This window comes from Tympanuchus pallidicinctus, unplaced genomic scaffold (genome assembly GCF_026119805.1).
Source record: "Tympanuchus pallidicinctus isolate F22 unplaced genomic scaffold, pur_lepc_1.0 scaffold22, whole genome shotgun sequence".
NCBI lineage: Eukaryota > Metazoa > Chordata > Aves > Galliformes > Phasianidae > Tympanuchus > Tympanuchus pallidicinctus.
Genome location: NW_026294739.1, coordinates 8,193,741 through 8,210,072, shown reverse-complemented (window position 1 = coordinate 8,210,072; position 16,332 = coordinate 8,193,741). Strand labels below are relative to the sequence as shown.

Sequence of the window (16,332 nt, the reverse complement as noted above, 5' to 3'; positions counted from 1 at the left end):
ATAGATAATTGAGTTTAGAAAAGAAACAAGCTTCTCACTTGTGGTAGTCTTTGTTTTAATAGGTATGCTTAATTTATATTTTTTTAGTTTTTAAAAAATAACATATCCCTCACTCTTGCCACTCCATTCTGAAAATACTAATCTGTAGTCTGGTGAACTCTTCTTTAAAAGCTGCATAAGCAATTACCTTCTGCCACAGTTTCATCCATACAGTGTTGCAATTGCACAATGGAGCCTGGCTACTCAGGCCTCAAAATTCATTCTTGAGGAAAAAAAATATCTGCAGTAGAGTAGAAGTAGATATGGGTAATACTTCTTTCCTCCTAATGTCAGTTATGCAACACTGACTCAGCATCAAAACATTTGCTAAATAGGAAATGCTTTTTAAAATCATGACTTTTAGCTTAATTTACACTAAAGATTTCAAATAAAATTTATTCCTCCAAACATTAGTTCAGAGATTAATTGTACACCAAGCAAATCGTGTTGAACTGTTTTTAAAAAAGTAGTAAATAACTTAGAGTAAAAATGACAATTTCTGGATTTGTGCCCTGTAAATTAGCAGCTCAAACCTTCATCTTATTCTCACTGAATTTCTACACAGCCACAATTATGCAAAATTAACTTTCTACATCTAAAGACTAGCTGCCTGATTTAGTGCAGAGATAAAGCTGATATGCTCCCCTTGGCTTCAGTGACCAAAAAACTCCAGGTTTCTACAGGTTGTTCTTAGACTAGATTGGGTTACATTTTAATTCAATCCTTAGCTTGTCAGAGGCTTTATCTTTCAAGATGCAAAACTAACCCATGCATTTGGTTTGTTTCTGTGAAGCAGGCACAGAGCTCCATTACTGCACAGATTTGACAGGGAAGAGATGTAATATGATTACTTGCTCCACAGCTATTTTTTAAGAGAAAATGGCTTTTCCTCCACCCCAACCCTAATCTGTCTATAAAACGGGAGAAGATGCGATTAAGTGTGGTATCTAGTGCAGATCATACACTCACAAATCAAGTAGTTTTTTCTTTAAATGACTTCTCTTACTGTCATTCACCTTAACGCTGCAAACCCACTTGGTCTTTCTGCACTACGTGCTGTGGAAATTCATTGTAAAGGACCATGTGTCCTCCAAATACATAATATAATAGTGAATATTATTAAATACCTTCTGATACCATCGGAAGAATTCTGAGGATGATTATATACCATGCAAAGTTTTTCTCTTTGTCTGTAAGAATGAGTTTAGCAAAAGTTATTTTAAAATGAGGCTGAATAATTGTATCTTCCTGAAATAGCTCATTTATGTCAAATGTCATTCCATTTACCTCAAATGCCAACGCAACACATTGTTTGTATCTCTAAACACACGTTTGCAGGTAACTATTTCAGTTACATGAAATGACATGAGAGCCATACTAGCCATTTTTTTTCCCCAAATAGTGTTTAAATCCTTCAGATTTTTGTAACTCTGACCAGGATTCTAATAATAATTCTAATAATAACAGACCATGCTTTATTAAGGAAGTTTTCACTGAAAACAGCTTGAGTGCCATGAGTGCACTTGAAGAATTACAGACAAACCCTTCTTAGTGTCTTGAGAATGATAATCTCCATCCTATAGCAAAAAGCTCATCCACAATAAAAACTACTTTGTTCCAATAAACAACTTCAGCGTGACAAAGCTACACATTTGAGCACTGACACAAGCCACGATCTGGTTCCTACTGTATGTTTCAGAGCTAAGAGGTGATTAGGAAAATTACCTTTCAACAGTAACATCTCCATTCTTGAATGCCACATTCCACCATGAAATAAAAAAGCACCCCACAGTCCCATTCAGGAATACACTGTTTTTCAATAAAAAGTCCCTGCCGATGTTCTGACACTGCTCCAGGAATTGGTCGTTCTCCCTAAGCTCTTCAAGAGCATTTGAACATCATCTTGCAATGGAGTTACTGCTTTCAAATTAGTTACAGGAAATTTCACAATTGCTCTTAAAGGAAGTTCAAATGTGCTAGAAATGCATTCAGAATAAGCCCTACACAGGTATAAATTGGGCCCGTGAGCACCCACACAAACGTTGCTCATCCCAACTGTGGTGTTCCTAGCACTGCCCTTCCCGAGTTTCTGCAAGCTTCACCGCATTGACCAGAAATGCTGCCTTGGGCACAATGCAGGAACAGGGACTCGCCCAGGCCGTGCACGCGTCCAGCACCCAAAACAGTTGTTGAGCCACAAAGCAAGCTCTGCCCATCTCCGAAAAATGTTTGTGCCCAGCCATGAGCAGAGAACTGTCCCTACTACTTGCATGATGTGTTGCAGGGGCTCACAGGCATGCAGGTAATTCCATCCTGCCTTCCCAACCAACCAGCACTGCATCCCATTTCTCAGGCACCACAGACAAGAGGGCTAAACTCTGCTGGAGCCCAGTGTTCAACCTGTGAGCAGAGACAGCTGGGGCCCCAGCAGCTTTCTTGGGAAGTTTCCCTTTAAGGAAACATCTAGAACAAGACTGTTCCATGACCTGTGTGCCCACAACATGTTTAGCTAACAGAGAGGGAGCTACCAAATAAGCTAGTCATAAATTAAAATTACTTCTGCTGTTCAGACTATAATAATTTTAGAGAAATATATACCTATTTTAAGTGGATGTCAACAGCCAAAATGTATCAGACTTGTAGTATTTAACAGTTTTCAGAGGGATCTAATGAATATCAAAGTATGTTCTCAGACTTTGTTATAGAGACAGCTCAACCTCAACAGATCCCATGATAATATCTTTTAGGGGCATTATGTACTTAGCTGACACAAATAACATATTATAATTACGTTAACAAGAGTCAGATTTTGTTTTGAATTCCATGATGTCAAACTCGGCATCTCTTTTAAGGAATCTGTACAGAGAGTACAATAGATTTTTCTGTAACTCAACTAGATTTTTTTTGCTCATGTCAGTTTGACCTTAAAGAGAACATGATGTCCTCTGAGATTCTTATTTTAAAGAAAAAAAATCATTCTCAAGGCCAACTCTTTTACCAAAGTAACCTCTATTTCTAGTTGGTGAAATCGGTTGCTCAGTCATGGACAAACAGGTAGCATTTCTCATACTCCTAGTACAACAGAGTAGAAATACAACTGAGCTCCAATTTTAGAAGCATCATTACTAGTAATTCCAGTTCTGACTTTTTTTTTTTGTATGAGTGTTGAGAGTCTGATGAGGTAGGCTGTTAAACACATCAAGCAGAGGCTTATTAAAGGTCTGGTCTTTTAATTATTTAGAAAGAAACAAGTCTCAAGTTACTACACAGTATGAACTGTCCAATCGATTTTGGTAAGGGTTTTTATGCATTATCCATTATTAAAGTATCTGCAAATTGAGGAAATTATACTAACAATCAATTTTAACTTATGTCAGTTAATTCATTACATTTGCCTGCGTATACCATCTGGTTTTACTGATATCATAAGCTCCCCTTCAGATTTCATTATCCCACAGTATTTTAGCATGGCAGCAGCCTCACTACAATTTCACTAAGTAGTTCAGGGGAATCCAGAAAACAATGCTGGCAATATTGGAGATATCTTCCTACCATTACTGTCCCAGAGAATTGGAAGCAACTAAAAGAGGAGTTTATGAAATCCACAGGACCATGTTTCTCTGTGTGCTACATCAAATGCACATATACATTGTTTTATACACTGTTTTATTTACCTGATCCATAAAGCATATACACAAAATTCATCAAGTTCTATAGGAATACTCTCCTAAGATAAATAGCTGACAATCTGTGCCTGAAGACCATGTTTTGTGTTTGAGCCGTAGCTTCTTTTATAAGGATATTCATTCATACTTAGAGTATTCAAAGTGGTGAAGAAACAGCCACACGTCTAGGTAAGTCACTGCTCCAGTCATAATTATGCTTGACGATAAGAAACTGCCTCATTTCTAACCCGAACTTACATAACTTCACTTTTTTGTCATTGGATTTCTCTGTGGCTTTTCTTGCTGAATACAAGAGCAATTCCCCCCACCTCCCTCCCCACCATCATGAGTGCTAATTCCCACCGACAGGATGAAAAATAACTAATCTTGGATTTTAAAGCATGCAACTTTAATAACTACAGCCTTTATCAACTTCGAAGTTTGATTTTTTTTTTTCCCCATAAGATCAGTATAATTCACAGATAGTTCTTTTAAAACACAGTATGGAAAAGTTTACTGCATTTTTCTTCAGAATTCAATGATGCTTTGACCAATTCTTGTAACAGACATGACTAAAGTCAGGAATCAGTTTACCAAACAAGAATTTCTTATAACTAACCACGCTTCACTTAAAAGAAGCTAGAACAACTTCAAGTATTTTTAGAATGCCTGATTTTATCTGAACTTCATATTTGGGTGTGTCATTTTTAGCTTTAGGCTGAATTTCAGTTCCCAGAACCCTAAAAAGAAAACCACAAAATTCTGACATTTTTCACCCATCTTTAAAAAGTCACTTTCGACAGGAAAGATGTTTTCCAGTAAGGTCTACACTGTTGGAAAATAAATATAAAGAAGTATTTAGTTTCTACTTGATGCTGTTCAGAAATGGCAAACAGTTAACTAAGCCCCTAAACTTCTGAACGTTTATGCATGGGAACAAGCAATATAAACAGCACTTATTAACCCATTCCTTAGCTCAAGCCAGTTTCTGTTAAGGTGTCTCCCAGAATATTGCAGAAAGCAATCTCTTCCCAGCTCCCCACAGATTTGTGCACCATGCTGTTACTTTTCTGGTTCAATAGGGTACTTATTCTTTTCTCTTGAACTGTGTTATGTATACACACACACACACACACACACACACACACACATATATACATATATATCTATGCTAAATGAGCTGGCTTCCTCTCTCTTTTCTTAAATTAAGGGAATGACTATGGAGAAAGCCTTCTTTTGGCCTGTGCAGAAATTCTCTGCTTAGGTCAAATCAATTACAATATCTGGCTGCCTGCTCAGCAGCTGCTTCTGAAAAATTATTTCCAGGTGGATGATTCTGCACCTCATGGACACAGGTGATGTTCATCTCATACAAGTAGAAAGAAGTATTCAGCCCAAGATTTATAGAATAACCTTGTTTTCTGATGAACAACTGTTTGACAGCAACTTCTTCCTTACATTTTATATTTTGTAATTTAGACTTTGGGATCAAAGGCCACTGTACGATTTAGGACGAAAACAGCACTAGATAATCACCAAGAATGAAGAAAAACTATTCGTCAGAGATTCGACACACCTTCTCTGCATGCTTTGCTATCCAAATTCCTAACATGTATTTCCGCACATTACCTTACTGCCTATTTTATAGCCTCAACATAATATCACCACATTTTATACTATAGCCTCTTTAGTTGCTTGCTTTATTGATGAGGGGAATGCTAGATAAAAAGGACGTAGCAGATTTCTGTTCTTTTAAAAAAGAAACACTTCAGGATCAAGATCCAGGGCAGTTAAGTTCAAGGCTCTCATTAAAAATCTGGATGACTTAATTACCAGTATTAAGAATTAGAAGCTAGGCACACTGTGAAGATACATTTAATGAAACCCATGCCTCAGGCATCAGAGATGTCAAGGCTTCCTTCGTATTTAACACAATGCACAATTATCATGGAAGATTTTGGCTTTCTGCTCAATAGCAACCCAGAGAAGACTGGGAAACAGACAGGAAAAAGGCCTGCCCTAGCTACTGCTGTGGGTATCACTGTCCCTCTGAAATAGTTTCAGTAGTGACATCTAGGGGAAAGTGAAAGGGATCAGTACAAAAGAAACCCAATCCTCCTCTGTCCTAGCCCTCGTTGCTTCAGGTGAAGAAGCATAGCCATAAAGTTACCGTGCAGCTCAGCACAGAAACAGGAATCGTGCCTAATTAGCTTAATTCCAAGCTTAAAAATTACTATTCAAAAATTACAGTAAGTATTTCTCTTTAATATCACCACTTAAGTTTCATAAAATTAAAAAGACTAGCAGGCAAACCGTAAGAACCTGTATAAGTTTACAAAAGATAAAATTCTTGTATAAGCCCTGAGCTATCAACAAAGTAATAAAATGCTTGACACAACAGAAAAAAAAATAAATTCCTGTAAAATTTCTTTTGAGTAAGGAAGTTTTTTTTTCTCATTAACATGTACTGTGAGAAACATAATGGAAGCACATAGATATGCCCAGCCATATGTTAATCTAGATAAGAACAATTAAGTCACCTTTAGGAATTATTAACGGTGTAAGTAACTACAGCTTTTAGCTCATATGGCTTTTAGCTCACAAAGTAACACTTCCTTGAGATACGATATAGAAATCACCAAAAATCTGATATAGTTGTGAGATGACTCAACAGTAAAAACAGCTGTAACATCAGTAATTCACTTTAACTACACCAAATAAAAATACTGGTTTTATGAAATACCATGTTATACTTGTGCAGTTAAACAATGAAAGTTCAATTAGAAACCTTACTTTTCAGAGCTTATCTCTCTTAATTGCACAAAAGACTTCAGAAATGCCCTTATTTTTGAAAAACTATCAGCATACTCCATAGAAAAGAAGACATTTTGTTTTTTGCTTTTTTTTTTTTTTTTTTTTTTGTCTGTCACTCCACTACTTTTTCCCCCACAACACTGAAGCAAAGGAATGTCCTGAATTTTCTATTTGTGATCAGTTATGTTAGGTGGACACACCTTAACCAAAAAGCACATGGTTTCAGAGTCCTTTATATCCTGAACCAAACATAAAAGGGTCTAAGTAAACATAAGCCAGAAGCCAGTATAATTCATCCGAGAAAGTTGCAAGACAAGTTAAAAAAAAAAAAACAAAAAACTTTGTCTGAAGTACAGGCAACAGTGATGAAAACAGTTCCCTTAGGAGACTTCACGTATTGCTAATATTCTGAGAAAAATCCACAAGAGGAGGATCACAAATGGGCCCAGTTAACACTAAATCCAAAACACATTTATATAACACTCAAGATAGCCATTTAAAAAAAAAACAAAAACAAAAAAAGAACCAGGCACCTGAAGCAAATCAATTCAACACATTTTTTACTTACCTTCACTCCGCCTTGCAGGAACTCAATGGCAATCCTCAGTAGCTCTGGAGAAAAATGACTTGCTTCTCTTTCCATATTTACTGCCTTCCCTAAAAGGGGAAGAAAGCTGTGTTAGAAACGCAGCCCACAGTCTCCAGAACCTGTAAACAGGCTGTTTCCCTGTGCTGTAAGCTTTTGTACCACACAACCCTGTATTTTTTATTTTATTTTATTTTATTTTTTTGGGGGAGGGGGGGCGGGAGGGTGTGCTCTGTAAAGGAGAAAGAAACCTGGGATTTCCACCCAAGCCCCAGCTCCTTGGAAGCAGCTGATTAAACAACCTTTTAGATACACGCAACCTTTTAGATACGTCACCTGTTCTGCATTGCAGCTGGCTCACCTAAAAGTTTAAATTTCACCATAATCCTTTCATATTAGTGCTAACCTTGAATAGTTTTCTCAACTGGCCCTCAGGTTTTCTTCAAGTCAAAAGAGAACACCCTTCCAGGAACCCAGCAGACATTAAGTGCTTAGTGCAGCTCCCAGGAGATTTTTAACTTGCTACACTGGAGAAAAACACCTCAGCAGTACTACTAATCTACAATGCAACCCTTCCCCAGGCTCCATCCCCCCTGAGGCAAATGCAGAGGCTGCACTCACCCCAGCCCACAGCACTTTCCTGGCTTTTCTGGCCATGTGCAGGGAAGAAAGAACATCCAGAACAGTTGAGCCTCATTGCCCTTATCGACCTCAGATGGCAAAGGAGGTGCCGAGACTGGCATTTACATTCATCACACCAGGGTGTGGTTGATCAGGCAACAACCTGTGAGTGCACTTAACATAATGCACATGGAGTAAAACTTTTCACTCTATCACAAACAAAGCAGGCTTTGATATTGATACATTCAGATATCCTTGAGAGAATCTGTTTTATTTGGCAGAACATCTTACAGGTGCATATACTGTAATTCAATAGGATTGCATGACTCATTCCATAATTAGTGAGAGGCTTTTTAACAGGCACAAACAAGAGCCCAGAAAACTAATACCTTCCAGGAAACCTCCTTCTCACCTCTGAAAGGTTACATATCAGAGCAAGGAGCGGCTGACCAGGCTGCCACTGCAAGGTTCTGCAGAGCCAGGTCAGAAACACCAGCAATAGAAGTTCATTTCATCATATTTAGTTGTTCAGAAACAAACCTGAGGAAAAACAGGCACTGGTAATGATACCATTTACACTTGCTGAGTATTTTTGACTGGATGTTCACATGCAGAAGCTAAAAAAAATCATAGCAACATGTATGTCATAGTTCTGATACATATTGATTAAACTATAGAGCTTTAAGAGAACGACACTCAAATCATCACTCATGTAACAAATTTCATCATTTTCCATCTCCCTGCAGGGTGATTGTAACAGGCAAAGCATGCAGGGAGAAATAAGCTCCGGACTTACTCAGGTGACCAGAAACACATTCCTTTCAGTATGCATCACTCTGACCCACCTCATGTTTGTAATCAAGTAATTTGACGAATTTAGCTTCTGCCACCTGCTGAAGTCTTAACGCTATCTGAACAGTCAAGTCAGCAACTGTAGGGAGGGGTAATAGCCTTGGATTAGAAGAAAAAAAAATAAAGTTGGAAAAAAGCTGTGTAGCTTACAGATGCTGTCATCTCTCAGCCCAGGTGAAGCTGTGTAGAAAGGAAACCAATTTCAGACCTGGAGACAGGCTTTACTGCCTGAAAGACCATGTTTTTCCAGGAATATCAATCTGATAAAAACTATTACTTCTTCCCACAGATCTTGCCTCTCTCAAGCATTTCGACTATCGTGGTTTCAGAAATGATCTTACAGGCATCCAGGAGCCACTGCTGGTGGGGACAGCAGAGTTCCATCAGCTTTGCTCCTGCTAGACCACCACTGTCATTTGTCAGCCAGAAATAAAAAGATGTGCTCCCTTTAAGAGTACCTTGAAGGGAGGGTAGTCATCACACTCACCACAATTAGAGAGAAGACTTGTAAAAAGTATGCTGTGGGATTATAAGAGAACAACTTTGCTGCTTTTTATGTCTCCAGTTCAAAGGTGCCAACTCTCTTGCTGCTGGATTAAGGCTTAGACCACAAGATAAACTGCCAACTTCAGGCCAACGTAACAGCAAAATATATTCTTAAAGACACAGGTACTCCTGAGAGAGAGATGGGAATCAACCCTTCCCATTCATTCCTGGCCTTTTTACAATACATGAAAACTCAGTCAGTTAAAGAAAGCTGAAAACCAAAACTCAAAAAGCCAAATCAAAAATCTCAAACCAACTCCAATTTTTTTTTTTTTTTTTAACTAAACACTAGAGCTGGATTTACTAAAATTACAGTCACAACCACTGCAAAAATTGCTAGGGTGATAAAACAGCTTGTATCCTAACCACCGCTTTCATTCTGCTATGTGGTTTGAGAACTCATCTGATTTACTCTCCAGCTTTTTTCTTGTCTGAAAATATGTTGCTACATGATTGTTAGTGGTTAAAACTATGGCTGAGTCACTACACTCTGCTACAGTCAACTTACCCTTCAGAAAGCCCACTTCCACCACAGTGTTTAGAGAGCAATTGGACATGCTTTGGCTTCTGCTTATCCCTCCCACAGAAGGAGACTGCAGATCCATGGCTTGCCACTCAACAGGAAGCATCTTGGAAGTAAGGTACTATCCAAGATAACACACATGAGAAAAGTATCTAAATTCCAGGGAAAAGTCTGTTAAGAAAAAAATCTGAAGTGCTGATCACTTTTGCAATATGACACCCAGGATTGGCATTAGTTACACTGGTATGCAGCTAAATTCTAGAGCTCAGGAATTCATCTGCCCTCCAGGATTAATCAGTTCGAATACAATGAAAAGCAAACTACAGAAGGCCTCTAAAGCAGACCTCAGTGGCTTTAGAGTTTGCTTCGATTCTAATTTTCTAGCACATCCATTGTCATTATACAGCTTCTATCAGGATAGACCTTGAGACCAAATTCATTCTGAAATTTAATTTATGATTAATCCAAAAGCTGAATCCAACAGGTATGGTGCCACTTTTTCCCAAAACCAAGGTATTAGTTTTCTAATGAAGTTATTCTGACAGCGATGGACAGTTGTACTCCACTCATTAATAAATAATAGGCTGGAAAATGAAGTGTAACACGGAAGTAACTGCACAAGTGTAAGCCTGCCTGGGTCATGGAACATTCCCCTGCCCTTCTCTGTCAGTGTTCTGACAATTTTGGGCTGTTTTGGGGAAGGGGAAGGGGTGTCAGTCAAGGTATCGCTGCCATTTCATCAACCAAGTCAAATTCTTTTTGTCAGGCTACCTACTTTTGAAGACTATGAAATTAAATTAGTATTATTTTTTAATTACAAGAATACTCATTTAACAGTTAAAAAAAAATCAACTTGATGCCTATCTCATTTTGATCACTAGTATTTGATTCAACTCAGCTGGTATTTTTAATATTCTTGCTTTTATCATAGATTAATGAACTGTGTACTTACAGTGGTCTGAAAGAAATTGAGGAAGCAAGCTCTCCCATGACCCATGAAGTACCTTGCATGACCGTGCTTGAGCAAAGCCAAAACAATTTAAAATTTAGTTCTACACTCTATAAACATACAAGCACATTCCCAATAGCAACTCAGCTTGCATCTTTAGTGGTCAGAAATGAACTTCATAGTAAACAGCAATGGAGTGCCAAATTTTCACATACAAACACTAAAGATATAGCCTTGTTATGACTATGAGGTAGAGAAAGGCAGATCTCTAAGGCAAATTATGCTAAGCCTTTTTCACTTAGACCCAGATCCAGAACTCTGAGCCAGCACTTAACTCACATTTGTTTCAATGTCCCTCAGAGCATTAGGAAATTACGTGCAAGGACTGCCTTTAAACAACCTCATGAACCCAGGACATAATTTACAAACTGCTTCAGAGAAGTTAAGAGTGGTTTGTTTATGAACATTCTCTCCAAAATCTGGGGCTGGCATTAAGTTAGCTACTGAAAATTGTTCTGATAAAATATGGCCTCATGATCTGGGGTGAACTAGCACCTATTTGTGGTTGTGAAAAGGTGCTGAGCACATATGAATTAATAGAGAAGAACCAAAGACTGATTTTAATACTGAAGTCACTGGAAGCAGTTTCAAAAAATACGTTTTCCTCAAAAATATTTTTTTAAATTAAGTACCAAATATACTCCAAGGCTGACCAATTATAAGTTCAATAACTTACAGAAGGAGTCAATAAGTGGAAATTTGACAGATGGTAAATCCAACCAATTACTAATAATGGCTCTTTTATCCTAAATCACCCCAAACTTGCCTTTGACAAGCAAGTTAGAAGAGCCTGGAACCTCGTGAAATATGCACAATTAGAACTTTAGAGTAAGATTTATTCCTTCACATCTTTTCCTTCTTGGAATTTCTGCTCCCCGAGATGAGAGGCTCCTCAGTCAGGTATAACTCAGGTTTTTTAATGCTCAACCCAACACTTGAAATTCTGCTCATAAGACCAAAAGCAGGAGGGCATATCCACAGGCTAACTTATCCCATGCATGCCTAGGGCACGTACAGGTGTGCACATAAGCAGAATGCTTTCTATGTCCTCACCACTTAAAAAAGAATATCAAAACAACACTGCCAAAACAAGGTTATGTCTAACAGTAAGAGCAAATAATCCTGAACTTCTAATCCCTACTTATTTATAAACGGTCTCTCAACAGATAAAAGCATTCATCCATGAAACTCGGGATGACATGGAATGAGTGAACCACAAAAAACAAAGGCAATACTCTGGTTAACAATTCACGGTAAACACGGAGAGGGAAAAAGAGTGCAACTGCACCTTTTAAGTCAGAATAGGGTTTGCAGAGGCAATAGAACCTTTACAGGACTTCATACACAAGCAAGAAATATGGTTTTGGGAACAAATGTTATATTGAACCCTTATGATACTGGCATAGCTGATCTCATGGGAGAATACTTGCTGGTTGTCAGGGGATTCTGCTCCCCTTTTACTGCCAGCACCCAAAGCCAACTCTAACTTGGAGCAGCTGTGACCCATCTCAGATTGGTACAAAAAGCTGTGAGATATCCAAGAAGCTTATTAACAGCCTTTCTCCCTTTTCTCAGCAATTATCTGTAAGCTTAAACCCTCTGCCTGGACCCTGTCCAAGCTGTATTGCCTCTCAGCTTGGCCATGCAGCTCTGATCAGAACCTCAGCTTGCTGTCTGGACGTACTGGCCCAAGTGATGGTGAAAGGAGGTGTTACAATGCTTTGAACCCCTTTTTCTTCAGTGGGAAAGTCAGATATTGCCACTCCGTGAACAACCATTTTGACTCTGGCTCATAGTGGTGACACCATGTCACCACTTGTCACTACTAATCACGCAACCTAGGAAACTTTTGCCTTCACCCTCAGATTGAGGTCCTGACAAATCTGCAGACTCAGTTCTTTCCTATGTGAGCACTTGTGGGACCAACTTGGCACAAACCTAGTGATGTTCCAACATTGCCACCACTGTTTCCAATGAACTGAAGCTGACATTCAGCTCAGTAGACAGTTCCCTGGTTGTAATCCACCAATTTACATGGAACTGCAGACCGAGATGCTCTTCATTTCACGGTGCAACAGCTGTGTACAGCCATCCAGAACATGGCTCGCCTTCCACATCACTGTCACCACTGCTGAAACACAACACCCAGTGCCACATTGTGCTCACATCCACTGTTGAGCTTCCATAAACGTTCAGCAAGCATCGATAAGTGTCAATGGGTACAATTTTTTCTGCATAAAGGAATTCAGTTCCACACCTTTGTGTCAAAAGCACTTCCTTGTCAGACACTGTTCTGTCACACTGCCCCTCTGCTGACATTTCATTGCTGCGTGACAGATGGAATGGGATACTGGTGGGAAGGTCCAGCCTCTACTGCTGTATCACCAGCATCCACCTCCAACACTGTGGGCCAGCATCATAAAATAGGCGTTACTTTCAGAGCAGCCTTTGTACATTAGATACTAAAAATCCATTGTAACATACTGAAATAGTTGTATAATGGTGAAAGAAGGTTCTTCATCTTTTTCCTAAATAATCAGCTTTGAAAAAGCAGCAGAAAGTTCACACAAGCCATGCTTTAGTTTCAAATTTTCTTGCTTTGATTTTAAAATTTAAGTGAGATTTAGCATCTTATGGCTCAATTCCTGGTCAGATAAGTTTATCCATTAGATCCAATGCAATATGAAACTTTAAAATCACAGTAGCATCGGTAGAATTGAATCATTTGGTGACTGAACTTTGGTTTAAAACTGGTTAATTCATTATTCTTTTTAATTGGAAATGAACGTACTCCGCAGCATAGCAAACAAAGACATCATCATAATCTCTGCTCTTGGGAAGCCCTACAAACTCTATCATCTCGATTTATGATGATCTAACTATCATCATCTCCTTTATACCATAAGAGAGTATATATGGAGGGAAGATGAGATGGGATGCAAAATAACTCCAAAATTAGGATAAGAAAGAAAAAACCCATGGGGAACAGGAGGAAAAATGGTCACTTCTAACCATGGACACTTCTCAGTGCAGGGACATATGCCTCCTTTTCTGAGAGAAGACCATGAATGGATATTAATGCTGAGGAAACACCGACCCTAAATAGTAGCATGAAGAAGAGACAGAGGGGTGAGCAAAATACAGTTGTCTACCATTATCCAGCACTAGCCCTGGAGCTTGGTGCAGAAAAGGATCAGAGCTAAAGCACTTCACACAAAGTGACCAGCTGTGTAGGGTGATGTGGGAGGAGAGTGGGCCACACATAGGTTTGCATGGCTCAGCCAGCAAATGTTTCCTCTACCCATCAGATAAAGGCAAAACGGGTCTTGAAGGTTTAGGCTTGAGCTTTTCCACTGAACAGAATTACGGGTGATTAGCAGTTGGTGCCATGCTCTAGTTTGAGGCAAAGCCCTGCCATTAACTAACCAGGCCCACATCAATAAACTTAAAAGGTTAAATGTGGCAAGGAAAAGAAAGTCAGTAACACTGCAACTTGTGGGTGCTGTTTTTGCAGTTTATTGTTTATTGAAAAAATAAGGGCTGCTATAGTACATAACATGAATCAGAATAACGGGAGGAAGTGACATAACATCTCTGCTCCACACTTCAAGGAGAAGAAAGAGTTAAACATTATTTGTAGTTTCAGCAAAAGAAACAATTCAAGCCCTTATATCATAGGCTTAAATATGTTTGAAAAGTAGAATGGTCCTGCAAGTATTTCACCTGTCTGTTTGCAGTACAGGTCAGGGCAAAATTAGCATCTCATCAGCACTGGCTGCTGACCCAAGACATACAATTAACTTCTCAACATCCTGATTAATTGAATGAACACTAGAACAGTAAATTACAAGGATATCATGAAAACTAATTGTTTTTCTGACAATAAAACTAGATGGTACAATACCACTGCCTCTATTTTCGCCTTCCTAAAATATTGCTTCCAACAGATATTTTCAGAAGAGAAATTGATTGCTCAAAGACTTAATTCAAAGTGAAGTCTTCCAGTTTCTGCAAAAAAACTTGGAAATCTTTCTGAATAAATAAATAAGCATGATCTATAAAAAACTGCCTCAAGCAAATGTTACTGTTTTCAGACAAAACTGATAAAATACACTGTAAAAAAAATCCTTGACAGGAATCCCCAGTCCAACTATCACTCAACAAAATAAATAAAAATGAAAAGCTTAAGAAGGTCGTTTTACTGTGAAAGCTGATTCCTGTCTCTACACAGAGGCTCACCAGTTTCAGCACAGCTTCTCATGCAGACGCAGTGTTCACCAGAGTGAGCATCTCTGTGGTTTCATGCGCAATTAAGGGATAAAAGACAGATGAGCACAATACCTGGATATACCACAGTCTCCAAGAGATCTGGGAGATCTGTGTCCCTACTATAATCTGTTTTGAAGCTTCAGCTCAAATACTGCTAGTGAGAGGCTGACAAGTGTTCTCCTAGCATATAATTCCCATTACTCAAGTGCAGCTTGTTCAGCAACCACATATGGACAAAGCGATAACCAACAAGACAGTAGAACTGTTACTGTTGCCGATTTGCATGAAAACATCTCAAAGAATGACAAAATATATATTTTGGCAGGTCTAAATAAAAGCTTTCCAGGTACTGAACAAAAAAGCAGAATGTCATCTTGTTCTATCTTTCTGACTAATGCAATTGGACAAAGTGTTCTTATAAATACTGCATTGTGATTTGACAGCAATTATAAAGGAAGCAGAAGAACTTTTATTTATTTATGAGTAAACCTAAGTTTAAATTTCTTGCTGCTAATATTTGAAGTTACTCAACCCAAAGTAATTTAAAAATTAGCAGACAGAACGCTCTTAATAGCAAACCCCAACATGATAAATAGTTTTTAAATCAAAGATTAATCTCCAAAGTGCTCAAAAAGCTGAAGCCAAATATTGTAACCATAGCTAAACTCAAAACACAGGAGAATATCTCAACATATGATTCAAACCAAAACAGAAGGTGAACATTAAACAAGATGTAGGAGAAAAACAGTCATTTAATTTAAGTGTCATTATTCTAAGTATACCCAAAAAGCAGTTTTACTTACGGACTCTAGTTACAAAAGGTAAACAAGTATTCTCATACAGTAGAATGCACTGAGTTCTTTGTGACACCTGGAATGTCAAACTGCATAAGTGAGGGCCAAGAGTTAAAAGCTATTTCAGTATCATGATCAGTGCTCGACTTGAGCATGAGGTGAAAGGAAAATTAAAATTTCTTTGAAGCATCGTGTGCCAAAGAATATTGTTACCCTCTCACCAGAAGTACATAAAAACAGGTGAATGGATTGCCAATTGCACTAAATATTTTTTCTTCACATAGCCCATTTGGAAGTAAATGCAGTCACTTTTCTGATGGAAAATTGTATTATTACAGGTAAGAAGTTGTTAAAAGAAATACTGCTCAAGAAATTTGACAGGCAATCACCAAAAAAAGATCCATTTTAAACTGAAGAGGCTTTCAGGCAGACTTAAATAAAATGTGCACCAGCTAAGCAGGAATGCAGATGGTCTTAAACGCATAGATGCCATAATTCTTCCTTCCTGAATTTATCACCTAAAGTCTCATCTATTCATTTGTGTCCCAAGGACTAGTTTGTCAATTGAAAAGCACTACTAAAATCTTTTCTTGTTCCTGGAAATCAAGTGCAAT

At 38.3% G+C, this 16,332-nt stretch overlaps 1 protein-coding gene and 1 long non-coding RNA gene across 3 annotated transcripts in view; one reads left to right on the top strand and one right to left on the bottom strand.

The window, feature by feature from the left end:
* LOC128082346 (uncharacterized) overlaps positions 1-7,814 on the bottom strand; it is a 51,219-nt gene extending 43,405 nt beyond the window's left edge. The window contains exons 1-2 of one of the 2 annotated variants that reach the window (XR_008207618.1): positions 7,726-7,814; positions 7,087-7,175 (exon numbers count right to left, since the gene is read on the bottom strand). This is a non-coding gene — a long non-coding RNA (uncharacterized LOC128082346). The other variant, XR_008207617.1, reaches the window with a different exon arrangement.
* Positions 1-16,332, top strand: part of SERPINE2 (serpin family E member 2) — a 606,689-nt gene that overhangs the window by 35,975 nt on the left and 554,382 nt on the right. The gene's annotated exons all lie outside the window — the stretch shown is intronic.